Genomic DNA, 13389 nt, shown 5'->3' with positions numbered 1-13389 from the left:
CTGCAGGCTTGCTTTGATGAATTTAGAAAACAGAGCCCTCAACAGGCAACTCCACTTGTTTGGAATTCCAGATCAACACTCCATGTCCACAAGCTAAGAACTGACTATCCTATTCCTTTAAAAAAAAAATTTTTTTTTTTTTAAAGAAAAACAGGATAGCATTTTGAGTAGGCTTGAGCTTTAAGATGTGTGTGTGTGTGTGTGTGTGTGTGTGTGTGTGTGTGTGTGTGTGTGAATTTCAGGTCTTATATGGATTTCCCCCAATTTAATGCTACTCTCCCTTATGAGGAGTAGAGTATACCCATTTGGAAACCTCATTGATTGATTCCAATTTTGGGTTGTTAGTGCTTCAGTTATTTCTAAGCAGCCTCATTTTTATTAGATTACATGCTCAAGAGGCACCTGGGTGGTTCAGTCGGTTAAGTGTCCAGCTCAGATCGTGATCTTGAGGTCCTGGGATCGAGCTCCATGTCAGGCTCCCTGTTCCGCAGTGAGTCTGCTTCTCTCTCTCTCTCTCTGCCCCTCCTCCCTCTGCTCATGCTCTCCCTGTCTCTCTCTCTCAAATTAATAAATACAATCTTTTTTTAAAAAATATTTTTATTTATTTGTCAGAGAGAGAGCACAAGCAGGGGGAGCAGTGGAGGGAGAGGGAGAAGCAGGCTCCTCACCGAGCAAGGAGCCCGATGCGGGACTCGATCCCAGGACCCCGGGATCATGACCTGAGCCGAAGGCAGACGCTTAATGACCAAGCCACCCAGGTGTCCCAATAAATACAATCTTTAACAAGAAAGGTTACATGCTCAAATCATTCTTTTCCATCTTTCTTTCCAGTCATATGTGCTGAGTCAAATACGAAGCATTCAGCAGCAAGTAACTAAAGACTCATTGAAGGCAGCTGAAAACTTCAGGGGTCTATTATTTCATATAATGAGGTTGCTGGAGATACCTTGATTCTAAGGTGGGTTCAGTGGCTCAAGGACCACATCAGGGACACAGGTTTCTCCCTACCTTCTGTTCTGCCATCCTCAGCAGGTGGGCAATGCCATTTATGGTCACATGATGGCTGCAGTAGTTCCAGGTATTAATCTATTATTTTTTCTAAAAGAAGAAATTGTTAATTCTCTATCTTGTAGGCCTTTCAAAAACAGGTTCTTTAAAATAAAAATTTCCAAATACGCAGACAAAAATAAAATAGACAGAAAAATAGTAAAATCCACATCTATATACTCACCATGCTAGTTTGATAGTTAATATTTCAATTCCTTTTATACCTAAAGAGATTACTAATAATTCATTATGCCACTTAACATTCTTCTTATAATAAAAATCCCCGATTTCCTAAAATATGTAATTATGAGTGGCTTGTTAAAACCAAGAGTAAGTCAAGGAACACTCCTTGTATTTGGTTGTATGTCAGTTTTTTAAAAATCAAAGAACAGTTGAACTTTTTTCCATGATACTGATTTGTTGTAGAGGCCAGGCTCATTTTTGTGTAAAATGACCCATGTGGATTTGTCTTATTGTTTCACTGGGGTGATTGTTACCTTTTCTTCTGATTTTTGTATTTCTTGCAAACTAGAATTTAGATCTAAAGGCTCAATTCAGTTTAAACCTTTTTGGCAAGAATACTTCAGAGATATATTCTTGTTATACCCTATTACAGATATATCAAGTTGGCAAAATTTTACCATTGAATAAAGGTGATTTCAGCTGATCTTGCCAATGTGAAATTATGTGGAGTTTTTTTTTTCCCATTTACAACAGCAAATAATTTATGTATGATTCTTTGATACCATGTGAATACTTAGTTCTATTTCATTCTTTCAGCTAATGGCTTTAGCATGCATTGATGATTCCTGTTATTTCCTTAATGTCCTCTACATTTATTAGCTGTCATTTTTTTGATAGGATAGTTTGTTTTTTCTGAAATAGAAATATTTCTGAAATATCAGAAAGACAGGATAAATGTTTAATGCTTTTTCCTTTAACTGTTAATTTTCTGCGTAATAGTCAGTATGACATACACCCCTCCATGAAACTGAGAAAAACTTTTCCAACAATATTGTAAATTTCCTTTTTATGTTTTATTGGACAGAGTTGTACCATATGCTCAGAATAAACTAATCACTGCCAAATGAAATTATGAATGATCACAATTGCTTTGAAATAATAAAATTTTTATTTCATGAAATCACCTCTGGAAGGCTAGCTGTGTTATGGAAGGCCCCATAAAGTACAAGTGGCTATCCAATAATTGAAAAAAAAAAAAAGGAAGAAGGATAAGAATAGCTGGCAAGTGGGGAACCAAGAGTGGTGTGCCAATTAGTTTTGGCAGAACCAGGGTGGGCTGACTGTTTTAATTTTAATTAATTCCCAGACTAATTATTTATGAACTTATAAAATTAAAAAAATGAAAACCTCCTTTTCTCATTTTGATAGGACTCTCTATTAAGATGGTTATGATATTCCTTAACTTCACATCCTCCTTCTGAATTCTGTTTATTTTCTGCATCTGATAACATATGTATTTTTGAGGTCTAAGTGACAGAATCAGTGACAGTGTAATAAAATCTTCATGCAGTTGTAATTTGCATAGGGGGATTATTTACCAAGGGATATTTTCTAGGGTTAATAGTTAAGGTCAAAGAAGGTAATTTTGACTTAGTAATTGCTAAATGACAATATACTGGACATCAGATATTAAGTCCTATTAGACAGATTATTTAATAGCCCTTTTTTGCTCACTATTTTTTATATGGATGAATTAATTTATTTTTCTTCCTCTTTCTTATGTTCACTCTAGCTGTTCCGGAACCTGTTCTATTCATACTTAAATTAAATGTTTAAAAATGCTGACATAGTAAAGTGTTTGATTATGCCTTTTTTTCATTCCAAAATAATTTAATGCTAACATATTAAGAGATTATTTCCAATGGCCTATGTGAACAATATATTGACAGATTAAAACGCCCTGCATATCTCATGGTTGGATAACTGTGGTTCTCTTTTTTAGTTACAGGTTTTACACTGAAAGTTAATATAAAATAACAACATTGGTAGTGACCAAAAAAAAAAAATCACCAAACCTGGATATGTTTACATGGAAGCAAGACAAAAGGATTTAAAAAATTACTTCAGAATTAATTAATTCAAATGTAATTAAAAAATGATTACTAACTCCACATAACTTGAGTGTAATAAATCCCAATGGGAAAGCTCTTGGCTTGTTTGTTAGGGATACCTTCATTGTGAATGCAGTGTGGATTACTTCTGTTAAACTTCATAAACAATGCTCTGATTTGTGGGCCATAATATTATATAATTTTTTTTCTTCAGTAGTGAGTTCTTCAGCTAAGATTTCTTTAGGGCCCATTTGATATATATAATAATCCCCAATTGAAAAAATGAAAAGAGGTGGGGTTTTTTTCTGATATTTAAAAATCCATTAACTTCAGCTTCCAGTCAAGATAAAGTAACAAGAGCCTCTCACTTGAAACAGCCAAACTACTCAGAAAAAATCTTCGAAACAATACTTTTTAATGTGTAAGGCAGCAAAGTGATCCCTGAGACAAACAAGGCTAATTTTACAAGATTGCCCCAGTTTAATTGCTTGAGAGAGCTTTAGCTCATGGTGCAGGAAGAAGAAACTGAGGCAGAGCTGGTGGATTCACTGAATTAAAGATAGAGCTGAGAGTTAGATAAACCAAGGGCAGAGTTTGTAGGACAGAGTACTGGAAAGATGAGAACAGCACAAAGAGAGATTCCCCAGATACCTGCAGAGTAATCAGCAGAATACTGATTAGCATATGCAGGTGGAAAAAAATATCCAAAAGGATTTACAGAAACAGTACTCAATCTTAAACAGTGCTGGCATAGTGTCTGTTCTCATTAGACCTCACAGTTAATGGGACATCACATAGAATACTTAGGAAGGTCTTCGTTCAATAGTGGAGAATAATTAGCCCTAGACTGAACATGGCTTTGATTCAAATCACAAAAGTAAGACCCAACCTAAATACATCTCAGGTAAAAGCTCAAGATTATAGTAATACAAAAATATCCAGCATCAAGTAAGAAATTATGAGATATATAAAGAAGCAGGAAGCATGACCCATAATGAGAATAATCAATCAATGGAAAGTTATCCAGAACTAAGATAGATGTTGCAATTAGTAGATGAGGACATTGCAATTATAACTGAATTCTATATGTTCTAAAAGTTATGGAGGAACATGGAAGGTTTTTAAAAGACCCAAATCAAACCTCTAAAGATAAGAACTACAATGTCTATGATGAAAAATACACTGGACGAGATTAACAGCATATTATACATGTTAGAAGAAAAGATTAGTGAATTTAAAAACATAGTGGTAGAAGCTATGCATAAAGAGAAAATAATTTTTAAAATGAAAAGGTCATCAGTAATATGTAGGAGAGATTTAAGTGCTTAAGATATGTGTAATTTGAGTCCCTGAGGAAAGAGGAGGGGCAAGAACGAGATTTAAGAAATAAAGTCTTTTTTTTTTAAAGATTTTATTTATTTATTTGACAGAGACACAGCAAGAGAGGTAACACAAGCAGGGGGAGTGGGAGAGGGAGAAGCAGGCTTCCCGCTAAGCAGGGAGCCCAATGTGGGGCTCGATCCCAGGACCCTGGGATCATGACCTGAGCTGAAGGCAGACACTTACGACTGAGCCACCCAGCACCCCAAGAAATAAAGTCTTAAAGAATTATACAAATTTGGTGAAAACTCGAAACTCACACATCTAAGATTTCCAACAAACTCCAAGCATAAGAAAAATGAAGAAATTATACTGAGACATATCATGATCATTATTGTTCACTACCAGTGATAGTGAGAAAATCTTAAAAGCAGAAAGAAAAACCCCCACATTACAAATGGAGGCACAAACATAAGAATGACGGTGGATTTCTTATAGGAAGAAATACAAGTGAGAAAACTGGAGAAAAGTCCTTTTAAAGTGCCAAATGGAAAAACTCTCAACCTAAAATTCTATGTTCAATGAAAACATATTTCAAAAAATGAAGGTGAAGTAAAGACATTTACAAACATGTGGCTGCCGAAAGACTGTCACCAACAGATCCACGCTATAAGATGTGTTAAAGGAAATCCTTTTGGCAGAAGGATTAATGATACCAGAGAGAAATATGGATCTTTACAAAAGGATAAAAGCTCACAGGTAATAGAAATTACATGGGTAAATATGTAATAATTTTCTTATTATTTAAATATCTTTTAAAATAATTGTTTAAATAAAAAGATTATAATGTATGGCCAAATTTGTAACATGTATGAGAAAAATGTGTGACTAGGAGGAGACAGATAAAAGTAGATTATAGAAAATTGTTTTAATATGCATGGAATGGTATAGTATTGCTTGAAGATAGACTTTGTTAAGTTTACAATGTATACTGTAAATTTGAAAGCAACCACTAACATAACAAAACAGAAAGTTATAGCTGATAAGTAAACAAAGGGGACAAATTGACTAATAAAAATACTCAATCCATAATAAAGAAGAAAAAAGTATGGAACAAAAGACAGATGGGTCAAGCAAAAATTCTCACCAAAATACTAGCCAATAGGATCCAACAGTACATTAAAAGGATTATTCACCATGACCAAGTGGGATTTATTCCTGGGCTGCAAGGCTGGTTCAACATCCGCAAATCAATCAACGTGATACAATACATTAACAAAAGAAAGAACAAGAATCATAAGATCCTCTCAATAGATGCAGAAAAAGCATTTGACAAAGTACAACATCCTTTCTTGATCAAAACTCTTCAGAGTATAGGGATAGAGGGTACATACCTCAATATCATAAAAGCCATCTATGAAAAACCTACAGCGAGTATCATTCTCAATGGGGAAAGGCTGAGAGCCTTTCCCCTAAGGTCAGGAACGCGGCAGGGATGTCCACTCTCACCACTGCTATTCAACATAGTATTAGAAGTCCTAGCCACAGCAATCAGACAACAAAAAGAAATCAAAGGCATCCAAATCGGCAAAGAGGAAGTCAAACTCTCACTCTTTGCAGATGATATGATACTGTACGTGGAAAACCCAAAAGACTCCACCCCAAAACTGCTAGAACTCATACAGGAATTCAGTAAAGTAGCAGGATATAAAATCAATGCACAGAAATCAGTGGCATTCCTATACACCAACAACAAGACAGAAGAGAGACAAATCAAGGAGTCTATCCCATTTACAATTGCACCCAAAACCATTAGATACCTAGGAATAAATCTAACCAAAGAGGCAAAGGATCTGTACTCAGAAAACTATAAAATACTCATGAAAGAAATTGAAGAAGACACAAAGAAATGGAAAAACGTTCCATGCTCATGGATTGGGAGAATCAACATTGTGAAGATGTCAATGCTACCTAGAGTAATCTACACATTCAATGCAATCCCCATCAAAATACCATCCACTTTTTTCAAAGAAATGGAACAAATAATCCTAAAATTTGTATGGAACCAGAAGAGACCCCGAATAGCCAGAGGAATACTGAAAAAGAAAAGCAAAGCTGGCGGCATCACAATTCCGGACTTCCAGCTCTATTACAAAGCTGTCATCATCAAGACAGTATGGTACTGGCACAAAAACAGACGCATAGATCAATGGAACAGAATCGAGAGCCCAGAAATGGACCCTCAACTCTATGGTCAACTTATTTTTGACAAAGCAGGAAAGAATGTCCAATGGCAAAAAGACAGTCTCTTCAACAAATGGTGTTGGGAAAATTGGACAGCCACATGCAGAAGAATGAAACTGGACCATTTCCTTACACCACACACAAGAATAGACTCCAAATGGTTGAAAGACCTAAACGTGAGACAGGAGTCCATCCAAATCCTAAAGGAGAACGCAGGTAGCAACCTTTTCGACCTTAGCCGCAGCAACTTCTTCCTAGAAACATCGCCAAAGGCACGGGAAGCCAGGGCAAAAATGAACTATTGGGATTTCATCAAGATAAAAAGCTTTTGCACAGCAAAAGAAACAGTCCACAAAACCAAAAGACAACCGACAGAATGGGAGAAAATATTTGCAAACGACATATCAGATAAAGGGCTAGTATCCAAAATCTATAAAGAACTTATCAAACTCAACACCCAAAGAACAAATAATCCAATCAAGAAATGGGCAGAAGACATGAACAGACATTTCTCCAAAGAAGACATCCAAATGGCCAACAGACACATGAAAAAGTGCTCAACATCACTCGGCATCAGGGAAATCCAAATCAAAACCTCAATGAGATACCACCTCACACCCGTCAGAATGGCTAAAATTAACAAGTCAGGGAACGACAGATGTTGGCGGGGATGTGGAGAAAGGGGAACCCTCCTACACTGTTGGTGGGAATGCAAGCTGGAGCAACCCCTCTGGAAAACAGTATGGAGGTTTCTCAAACAGTTGAAATTAGAGCTACCGTTCGATCCAGCAATTGCACTACTGGGTATTTACCACAAAGATACAAATGTAGGGACCCGAAGGGGTACATGTACCCCAATGTTTATAGCAGCAATGTCCACAATAGCCAAACTGTGGAAAGAGCCAAGATGCCCATCGACAGATGAATGGATAAAGAAGATGTGGTATATATACACAATGGAATATTATGCAGCCATCAAAAGGAATGAGATCTTGCCATTTGCAACGACGTGGATGGAACTGGAGGGTGTTATGCTGAGTGAAATAAGTCAATCAGAGAAAGACATGTATCACATGACCTCACTGATATGAGGAATTCTTAATCTCAGGAAACAAACTGAGTGTTACTGGAGTGGTTGGGGGTGGGAGGGATGGGATGGCTGGGTGATAGACATTGGGGAGGGTATGTGCTACGGTGAGCGCTGTGAATTGTGCAAGACTGTTGAATCACAGATCTGTACTTCTGAAACAAATAACGCAACATATTTTAAGAAAAAAGGAAAAGAAGAAGATAACAGGAGAGGAAGAAAAGGGGAGTATGTCAGAGGGGGAGACGAACCATGAGAGATGATGGACTCTGAAAAACAAACTGAGGGTTCTAGAGGGTAGGGGGGTGGGGGGATGGGTTAGCCTGGTGATGGGTATTGAGGAGGGCACGTTCTGCATGGAGCACTGGGTGTTATGAACAAACAATGAATCATGGAACACTGCATCAAAAACTAATGATGTAATATATGGTGATTAACATAACAATAAAAAAATAAAAAAAAAAAAGACAGATGGGTCAAGTAGAAAAACAATAGCAAGATGGTCGACTTCCCAAATATACACATGAAAGCAGAGGATCTTGCAAGCAAAACCAAATCTCATTACAATTTTATAATAAATTTAGATGACAAGGTATGACTATCATTCTTGAAGTATAAGAAGGTGGGAAAAAACCACCAATAACCTCAAAGGATATTATTGCCCTCTGTGTGGGAAAAACAAATGCAGAAATGGAATTTCTAATAGACACAAGAAAGAAAAGCTCAAAATAGCCAACAGATAATCACTTGGAAGTTTGAGAAGTTTTCCTCACTTTAATAGGGAGTGAATGCCAGGGACCTGTGGTAAAGTCTTTCAAAAAGGACCAATGGGGGGGCGGAGCAAGATGGCGGAGGAGTAGGAGACCTAGATTTCGTCTGGTCCCAGGAATTCAGCTGAATAGGGATCAAACCATTCTGAACACCTACGAACTCAACAGGAGATCGAAGAGGAGAGGAGCAAAAACTCTCTGAACAGAGAAGCGACCACTTACTGGAAGGTAGGACGTGCAGAGAAGTGAATCCGAGGCGATATTCGGGAGGATAGACGGTGGGGGAGGGGGCCTCCGTCAGCCGCTTCTGGCAAGTGATAGAGCCGCGGAGCACAAAATCGGAACTTTTAGAAGTCGGCTCCGCTGAGGGACGTCGCTCCAGTGGCTAAGCGTGGGGTGGAATCCTCCTGGGACAGTGTGGTCTCAGGACCTTTGGGGTCACAGAAAGACCGGGGGGGGGGTGCCTGAGTGCAGCAGAGCTCCCAGGTATCGGAGCAGGGAAGCCGGCTGCAGAGACAAAGCGGAGGCGCGGGCTCTCAGCTCGGGGTTGCCATAAACTGTGATCCGTGGCCCAGTCGGGCCACTGCTCCTCCAGCAGAGACCCAACAAGCGGCAGAGCTGGGAAGACTCCCATTTCTCCCTCGGGAGGAGCGGCGCGGGAGCGCACCGCAGGGATCTGCTGGGTTTGGAGACTCCACATGGGGTCGGGTACCAGAGATACAAACGCTCGGTCACAGGCCGGGTGAGCACGGAGTGTGGCCGGAGACCAGGGAGACGGGAGTGACTGCTTTTCTCTGGGGGCGTACTGAGGAGCGGGGCCCCGAGTTCTCAGCTCCTCTGGGTGGAGATTGGGAGGCCACCATTTTCGCCCTGGTCCTCCAAAGCTGTACTGAGAGCTTGCAGGGAACAAAAGCTCCTGAGAGCAAACCCGAGCAGCTTGCTTAGCCCAGACCGACAAGGGCGGGGCAATTAAGCCTCCGGCAAAGACATTTGGAAACCACGGCAACAGGCCCCTCCCCCAGAAGATCAGCACAAACAGCCAGCAAGCCAAGACCAAGTTTACCAATCAAGGAGAACGGGAGAACTCCAGCGCTAGGGGAACACTGCACATAGAATTCATGGCTTTTTTTTTTTTTTACCATGATTCATTAGTTCATCAAAGTTAATTTTTTTAACTGTTTTTTTTTAATTTTTCTTTTTCCCTTTTTCAACCAACATCTTATCAACCCCTTTTAAAAAAAACATTTTTTATTTTTCATTTTTAGAGTCATATTTTATCCCTTCATAGTAGTTACCCTTATTTTTCGCATATATATAAGTTGTTCTCTCTTTAAAATTTTGAGATACAGTTTCTTCTAACAGATCAAAATATACCCTAAATCACTAGTGTATGGCTTTGTTCTAGTCTCCTGCCTGATCACATACTCTCCCTTTTTTCTTTTTTTTTAATCTACTTTCTTTTTTCAAACAACTTATCAATTCCTTTTATAAAATCTTTTATAATTTTCATCTTTATAGTCATCTTCCATCCCTTCATTGTATCAACCCTTATTTTGTACATATATGTCTTTCTTCCTTTAAAATTTTAGGAGGCACTTTTTTCCAACAGACCAAAATACGCCCAAAATCTAGTGTGTGGCACTGATCTATGCACTAGCCTGATCATGTTTGATCATATTCTGCTTTTTTTGTATTGTTCTGTTTTTGTTTTTATCTTTTTTTTTCTTTCCTTCCCTTTCTTTTCCCCTGGTTTCAGGTCTTTTCTGATTTGTATACAGTATATTTGCTGGGGACGTTGTTAACCTGTTAGCATTTTGTTCTCTCATTCATCTATTCTCCTCTGGACAAAATGACAAGATGAAAAAAAATCACCTCAGCAAAAAGAACTAGAGGTAGTACCATCAGCCAGGGACCTACTCAATACGGACATTAGTACGATGTCGGACCTAGAGTTCAGAATCATGACTTTAAAGACACTAGCTGGGCTTGAAAAAAGCGTGGAAGTTATTAGAGAAACCCTTTCTGGAGAAATAAAAGAAATAAAATCTAACCAAGTCAAAATCAAAAAGGCTATTGATGAGGTGCAATCAAAAATGGGGGCACTAACTGCTAGGATAAATGAGGCAGAAGAGAGAATCAGCGATATAGAAGACCAAATGATGGAAAATAAAGAGGCTGAGAAAAAGAGAGATAAACAACTACAGGATCACGAGGGCAGAATTCGAGAGATAAGCGATACGATAAGACGAAACAACATTAGAATAATTGGGATCCCAGAAGAAGAAGAAAGAGAGAGAGGGGCAGAAGGTATATTGGAGCAAATAATAGCAGAGAACTTCCCTAATGTGAGGAAGGAAACAGGCATCAAAATCCAGGAGGCACAGAGAACCCCTCTCAAAATCAATAAAAATAGGTCAACACCCCGACATCTAATAGTAAAATTTACGAGTCTCAGAGACAAAGAGAAAATCCTGAAAGCAGCTCGGGAGAAGAGCTCTGGAACCTACAATGGTAGAAACATTAGATTGGCAACAGACCTATCCACAGAGACCTGGCAGGCCAGAAAGGACTGGCATGATATCTTCAGAGCACTAAACGAGAAAAATATGCAGCCAAGAATACTATGTCCAGCTAGGCTGTCATTGAAAATAGAAGGAGAGATCAAAAGCTTCCAGGACAAACAAAAACTAAAGGAATTTGCAAACACGAAACCAGCCCTACAAGAAATACTGAAAGGGGTCCTCTAAGCAAAGAGAGAGCCTAAAAGCAGCATAGATCAGAAAGGAACACAGACAATATACAGTAACAGTCAACTTACAGGCAATACAATGGCACTAAATTCATACCTTTCAATAGTTACCCTGAATGTAAATGGGCTCAATGCCCCAATCAAAAGACACAGGCTATCACATTGGATTAAAAAACAAGACCCATCAATATGCTGTCTGCAAAAGACTCATTTTAGACCCAAAGACACCCCCACATTGAAAGTGAGGGGGTGGAAAACCATTTACCATGCTAATGGTGACCAAAAGAAAGCTGGGGTGGCAATCCTTATATCAGACAAATTAGATTTTAAAACAAAGACTGTAATAAGAGATGAAGAAGGACACTCTATCCTACTTAAAGGGTCTATCCAACAAGAAGATCTAACAATTGTAAATATCTATGCCCCTAACATGGGAGCAGCCAATTATACAAGCCCATTAATAACAAAGCAAAGAAACACATTGACAACAATACAATAATAGTGGGGGACTTTAACACCCCCCTGACCAAAATGGACAGATCATCTAAGGAAAAGATCAACAAGGAAATAAAGACTTTAAATGACACACTGGACCAAATGGACTTCACAGACATATTCAGAACATTCCATCCCAAAGCAACAGAATCCACATTCCTCTCTAGTGCCCATGGAACATTCTCCAGAATAGATCACATCCTAGGTCACAAATCAGGTCTCAACGGGTACCAAAAGATTGGAATCATTCCCTGCATATTTTCAGACGACAATGCTTTGAAACTAGAACTCAATCACAAGAGGAAAGTTGGAAAGAACTCAAATACATGGAGGCTAAAGAGCATCCTACTAAAGAAGGAATGGGTCAACCAGGAAACTAAAGAAGAATTTAAAAAATTCATGGAAACCAATCAAAATGAAAACACAACTGTTCAAAATCTTTGGGATGCAGCAAAGGCAGTCCTGAGAGGAAAGTATATAGCAATACAAGCCTTTCTCAAGAAACAAGAAAGGTCTCAAATACACAACCTAACCCTACACCTGAAGGAGCTGGAGAAAGAACAGCAAATAAAGCCTAAACCCAGCAGGAGAAGAGAAATAATAAAGATCAGAGCAGAAATCAATGAACTAGAAACCAAAAGAACAGTAGAACAGATCAACAAACTAGGAGCTGGTTCTTCGAAAGAATTAACAAGATTGATAAACCCCTGGCCAGACATATCAAAAAGAAAAGAGAAATCACCCAAATCAACAAAATCATGAATGAAAGAGGAGAGATCACAACCAACACCAAAGAAATACAAACAATTATAAGAACATATTATGAGCATAGAGTTCTATGCCAGCAAATTAGATAACCTGGAAGAAATGGGTGCATTCCTAGAGATGTATCAACTACCAAAATTGAACCAGGAAGAAATAGAAAACCTGAACAGACCTATAGCCACTAAGGAAATTGAAGCAGCCATCAAAAATCTCCCAAGAAACAAAAGCCCACGGCCAGATGGCTTCCCAGGGGAATTCTATCAGACATTTAAAGAATTAATACCAATTCTCCTGAAACTGTTCCAAAAAATAGAAATGGAAGGAACACTTCCAAACTCATTTTATGAGGCCACCATTACCTTGATCCCAAAACCAGACAAAGACCCCATCAAAAAGGAGAATTACAGACCAATATCCTTGATGAACATGGTTGCAAAAATTCTCACCAAAATACTAGCCAATAGGATCCTACAGTACGTTAAAAGGATTATTCACCACGACCAAGTGGGATTTATCCCTGGGCTGCAAGGATGGTTCAACATCCACAAATCAATCAACGTGATACAATACATTAACAAAAGAAAGAACAAGAATCGTATGATCCTCTCAATAGATGCAGAAAAAGCATATGACAAAGTACAGCATCCTTTCTTGATCAAAACTCTTCAGAGTATAGGGATAGAGGGTACATACCTCAATATCATAAAAGCCATCTATGAAAAACCTACAGCGAATATCATTCTCAATGGGGAAAAGCTGAGAGCTTTCCCACTAAGGTCAGGAACACGGCAGGGATGTCCACTATCACCACTGCTATTCAACATAGTATTTAGAAGT

The sequence above is a fragment of the Callorhinus ursinus genome, unplaced genomic scaffold (assembly GCF_003265705.2).
Source record: "Callorhinus ursinus isolate GAN/ISIS: 27379988/994484 unplaced genomic scaffold, GSC_fseal_2.0 scaffold44, whole genome shotgun sequence".
Taxonomy (NCBI): Eukaryota; Metazoa; Chordata; class Mammalia; order Carnivora; family Otariidae; genus Callorhinus; species Callorhinus ursinus.
This window is presented reverse-complemented; position numbering follows the sequence as displayed.